Here is a 6,000-nt window from a genome sequence, read left to right on the forward strand (position 1 = left end):
CTTGAAATCAAAAATCAAAACACATTAGAGAACCACACATAAACCACCAAAAAAAAAAAAATTAAAAAATTAAAAAAAAAAAATCCCATGTGGCAAGAAAACCAAATAACTCACCAAAGAACTTTAGATTGCATAGGCAAAAAAACGATTTGAATTTAACCCAGATTAACAACTACAACAAAAATCACAAAGTCCATAAGTAGAAGGAAAAGCAGAGGATGGAAAATTTTCCAAGAAGAAACCAACCATGGGTAAGAGCGATGTGAAGCACGAAAGCTGCTGTAGTTAATCGGCAAGAAAAACCCGAGAACGGCTGACAACGACGGGCAACAAGAACAATGGCTGCGTGGAAGAGAGAAAAAAAGGGAACTTTAACGAAAAGTTCTCGGTACTGTTCACTTTAACGAAAAACCACATTTTTACACTAAAAAGTCGATCATGGTATTATTTGTTAAGGGTAGTAATCCAATGGTAGTAAAAGATGACACTTGTCAAAAGATAAAGAAGGTAGAGAAGGTAGTTAGAGTTGGTTATGTTGTGACTTAGGCAATAAGATTTGTAAAAGGTAGTATATAAACTTGAGGCTGTAAGATTGTAAGGTACAAAAATATAAAACATCAGTTGAAGAATACTTTGTCTCTCTATCTCTCTCTCTTTCTCTCTCTCTTCATATTCTTAGAACAATACTATGAACTTCTTCCTATAATCACAGCTTGGTTAACATGGTATCGTTGCTGGTATAGCTAATCGTGCGATTTTCCGATCTTGGTTTGCTTCCGCTCTTTATTTCTGATCTCCTTGCTGCCTTCTGCTTCCTCTGTTTTCTGTGGAGATTATTGTAGATCTCATAGCCCATCGTTCTTGGCGTCTGTTTTCGTGCACGCCAACTGTTCGACAAAAGTCCGCAATCACCATTCTGCTACAAGTTTTTGGTTTTCTTGCAGCAATGGTTTCTGCCTCTCAACTGCAAATTGTTCAATCCCCCATTACCTCTCTCATTTCTACTGTGTCAACATCTGTCACGGTCAAGCTTGATGAGACAAACTACTTGGTTTGGCATTTTCAGATGGAGCTTTTGCTCGAGGGGTATGGAATCATGGGATTTGTGGATGGTTCCACACATTGCCCTGCTCGATTCACACATTGTCCAGATGAAATTGGTTATTCCCAAGAATCTGATAACTACAAGATTTGGAAGATGCACGATCGAGCCTTGATGCAGCTCATTACTGCAACTCTTTCATCACCTGCGATTTCTTGTGCCATCGGGAGTACCAATGCACAAGATCTTTGGACACGGCTCAAGGAGCAATTTTCGACTGTTACAAGAACAAGTATCTTCCAAATGAAATCAGAATTGCAGAATATCAAAAAGGGTAATGAGTCCATTTCTCTCTACTTACAAAGAATCAAGGAGGGTAGAGATTATCTTTCTACGGCTAGGGTGAAATTTGATGATGATGATATTGTAATTCTTACTCTTACTGGTTTACCATCTGAGTATAATACGGTTCTATCAATCATCAGAGGCAGAGAACATGTTATATCTCTGAAAGATTTAAGAGCTCAATTACTTGCTGAGGAAACAATGATTGAAAGTACTTCTGCCCCTTCATTTCTTACTGCAATGGCTGCTGATACCGGTGGTTCTCAGACAAGTTTCAAGGGCAACTTTGGTCATCAGTCTCCTTCTTATACTCATACTGGTGCATCTTCTTCTTATAGCAATAACTATGGTGGTTCTCAATATAAACCATTCTATAACAAAAACAAGAACAAAGGGAAGTTTCAGTATGTCCAAGGTGGACCTAAATTTGGAAACAACAGGTCTTTTTACCCAAATCATGTGCGTGGGATTCTTGGTAATTCACCTACTCAGCCGTTGCCTAATACTAGTAATCCATGTCAAATTTGTGGCAAGTATGGGCATCTTGCAGATACATGTCGATTTCAAAATACTGATTCTGCATTTACTGAAGGGTGTCAAATATGTGGAAAAAGGAATCACAGTGCACAATTTTTCCGTTTCCGAAATGCAAACATCACTTCCAACTTTGGAGGCATGAATGCTATGCATGTCAATGCTTCTGTTTCACCAGTGAAATCCAATTTATCTCAGCAAGTATGGCTTACAGACTCCGGTGCAACAAATCACATGACTGCAAACTTGAATAATCTGTCATTGGCAACTCCTTTTCCATCATCCGAGATGATTCAAACTGCAAGTGGTGAAGGTTTGCCAATGTCTCATAGAGGATTTTCCATATTGCAGACTCCATTCCGTACTCTAAAATTGAATTCAGTTCTTTATGTACCTAAGATATCTCAGAATTTAAGATATCTCAGAATTTACTCTCTATGCATAAAATCTACCTTGACAATAATTGTTGGCTGATTTTTTATGGTTGGTGTTTTTGGATTCAGGACAAAGCCACAGGGAGAATATTATTCAAGGGCCTCTGCAATAATGGATTATATCCCATTCCCATCAAACCATCATCTCATCCCACAAAGGCTTTCTCAGCTGCTACATATCTTGGAAAACAAGTAATTTCTAGTCTATGGCACCATAGATTAGGTCATCCTTCAAATAATGTTGTTTCCCTTATGCTTAAGAAATCCAACATCACTAGTGTTGCTGATTCCACACCTACATTGTGTTCCAATTGTCTTGAGGGAAAAATTAGCAAGTTACCATTTACCTCAGCCACGTGTAAACCTGTTCACCCTTTTGATATTGTCCATAGTGATGTATGGGGTCCAGCTCCATGTCTCTCTATAGATGGCTTTAAGTACTATGTTACCTTCATAGATCAATGTACTCGATTTTGTTGGATTTTCCCACTTGTTAATAAAGCTGATGTTTGTTCTACATTTGCTACATTCTATCAGTTTATTCTTAATCATTTCTTAGTTTCCATAAAGACACTTCAAAGTGATGGAGGGGGAGAATTTGTCGGGAACCAATTACAAACATTCCTTGCTACTAAGGGTATTAGTCACCAATTGTCTTGTCCATATACCCCAGAGCAAAATGGGTTGGCTGAACGGAAACATCGCAGGAAACATCGCCATATTATTGAAACCACAATCACTCTCCTCCAAACATCCCATTTACCTGCCCCTTTCTGGTCATTTGCTTGTCAAACATCAGTGTACCTTATTAATCGAATGCCATCACAAACATTGAACCAAAAGTCACCATTTGAGATGCTTTATAGTTCTCTCCCTGACATTATCCATCTAAAAGTCTTTGGTTGTTCTTGTTACCCACTGTTAAGACTTATTAATACCACTAAGTTGCAACCTCGAACAACAAAGTGTCTTTTTCTAGGGTATGCATCAAAGTACAAGGGGTACTTATGTTATGATGCCACTAAGCAGAAAGTCTATATTTCTCGACATGTTTTGTTTGATAAATTTGAATTTCCCTATTCAATTCTAGTCTCAAACCGGCCATCTGACCATCCTACATCCTATGTGCCACAACCAGTCTTTCCAACACCAGTCACTACCCTTAATAATGTGTTAGTTTCCCCCAGATCTCCAGCTTTACAGCACGTTCCTTCTTCTAACATTGACTCTTCCCCATTATCCATAAACACTACTCCATCACCTTCAATACAATCCATTAATGCAAGAGAACATGTTTCAACTCCTCAACTCCCTATGGTTCCTGAGATCCAATTTGAGAATCTCCAAGTAGTGCTCTCAATTCCTCCATTAAATTTGCATCCGATGCAAACTAGATCAAAGAATGGCATTTTTAAAAAGAAGGCATTACCGACTACAATTCATGAACATGGAGGAGTGGATTTAGCTACTGTTGAACCTGCAACATACAAATCTGCATTAAAGTGTAAAGTATGGGTTGATGCAATGCAAGAAGAATTAGATGCACTTAATACTCAGTCTACATGGAGTTTAGTTCCACTTCCAGTACAGAAAAACCTTGTTGGTTGCAAATGGGTTTTCAAAATTAAGAAGAATGTTGATGGTTCGATATGGAGGTATAAGGCTCGCTTGGTAGCCAAAGGGTTTAACCAAGAGGAAGGAATACACTATGGAGAGACTTTTAGTCCAGTTGTTAAACCAACAACTGTGAGACTTGTGCTAGCAATAGCAGCTCATTTTGGTTGGAATTTAAGACAACTTGATGTAAAGAATGCTTTTTTACATGGTATATTGCAAGAAGATGTGTATATGGCTCAACCTCCGGGTTTCATTGATTCTCTACATCCTGAGTATGTCTGCAAGCTTCATAAGTCTTTATATGGCTTAAAACAGGCTCCTCGAGCCTGGAATGATAAGTTCACAAGCTTTCTGCCTTCACTTGGTTTTAATACAACTTATGCTGATTCCTCTTTATTTGTGAAGACGAATGGTTCCTCTATTGTGATATTGCTCCTTTATGTAGATGACATCATTGTCACTGGTAATGCTTCAACTATGATTGATGATGTGATATCTGCTTTGACAAGAGAGTTTGATATCAAAGATTTGGGCCCTTTTCACTTTTTTTCTGGGAATTCAGGTCATTTCTCATACTGATAGGCTATTCCTTTCTTAGGCAAAGTATGTTAAGGACCTACTTACTAAAACTGAAATGCTAGATTCCAAGGCTTGTGCCACACCCTGTTTGTCTTATAATCGGTTAGTTCTTGATGATGGAAAGCCGTATAACAATCCAGCTATTTACAGAAGTGTAGTTGGTGCTTTATAGTATCTGACATTCACTAAGCCCGATATAGCATTTGCAGTGCACCAAGTGTGTCAATTCATGCAGAATCCTATGGAGTCTCCTTCAATGCAGTCAAAAGGATACTCATATACCTTAAAGGTACTATGAACTTGGGGATTAGCTATATTCGAGGCGGTTTAGCAGTTCATTCTGATACTATAAGGGCATTTTCTAACACAGATTGGGCTGAAGACCCTAATGACAAGCGCTCTACTACTGGCTTTGTTGTGTTCTTGGGTTCCAACCCTATTTCCTGGTCATCTAAGAAGCAACAAACAGTGTCACGATCATCCACCGAGGCAAAATATCGAGCTCTTGCTGCAACTACTGCTGAATTGGATTGGATCCAACAACTATTGACTTTCTTGCATATTGATATTCCTACTGCCCTAATGCTGTTTTGTGATAACATGTCCGCCATTGCTCTAACTCTTAATCCAGTTCTACATCAATGAACAAAACACATTGAAGTTGATATTCACTTTGTTCGCGAAAGAGTTGTCAAGAAGCAGCTGCAAGTTCAATTTGTATCATCCACTGAGCAGTATGCAGATATATTCACCAAGGGTTTATCTGCTCCGCTTTTTCAAACTCACTGTCACAATCTCAGTCTTGGTTTCACTACTCCTGAGCTTGAGGGGGGATGTTAAGGGTAGTAATCCAATGGTAGTAAAAGATGACACTTGTCAAAAGATAAAAAAGGTAGAGAAGGTAGTTAGAGTTGGTTATGTTGTGACTTAAGCAGTAAGATTTGTAAAAGGTAGTATATAAACTTGAGGCTGTAAGATTGCAAGGTACAAAAATATAAAACATCAGTTGAAGAATACTCTCTCTCTCTCTCTCTCTCTCTCTCTCTCTTCATATTCTTAGAACAATACTGTGAACTTCTTCCTATAATCACAGCTTGGTTAACACTATTCACTTTACCCTTTATTTTGTCTTTATCGTTAAAACTCAAAGTTTTTAAGTCATTTTAATTAGTTTTCCTACCCTAGGTTCTAGAATAAGCAAAAGTTGAGAATGGGGAGAGAAAGAGATGAACGGAAAGAAAGGAAAAAAAAAAAAAAGACCAGAAGCACCATCGATGATAAACACGTGGAAACTGAGGGCAAAGGCGCCATTTCAATATGCAAAAACCGGAAGAAAAAAAAAACACAACCATAAGCAATTAGAAGGGCATTTTCGTCACTCTCCTGTTAATGAACAATAGCTTTTGGTTTGAGTTTTAGTATATATAAACTAGCTAGTAATGCCCGCGC

Source organism: the organism of the source record quoted next, unplaced genomic scaffold (genome assembly GCF_019419815.1).
Source record: "Pyrus x bretschneideri cultivar Hongxiangsu unplaced genomic scaffold, Pyrus_bretschneideri_v1 Contig11, whole genome shotgun sequence".
Taxonomy (NCBI): Eukaryota; Viridiplantae; Streptophyta; class Magnoliopsida; order Rosales; family Rosaceae; genus Pyrus; species Pyrus x bretschneideri.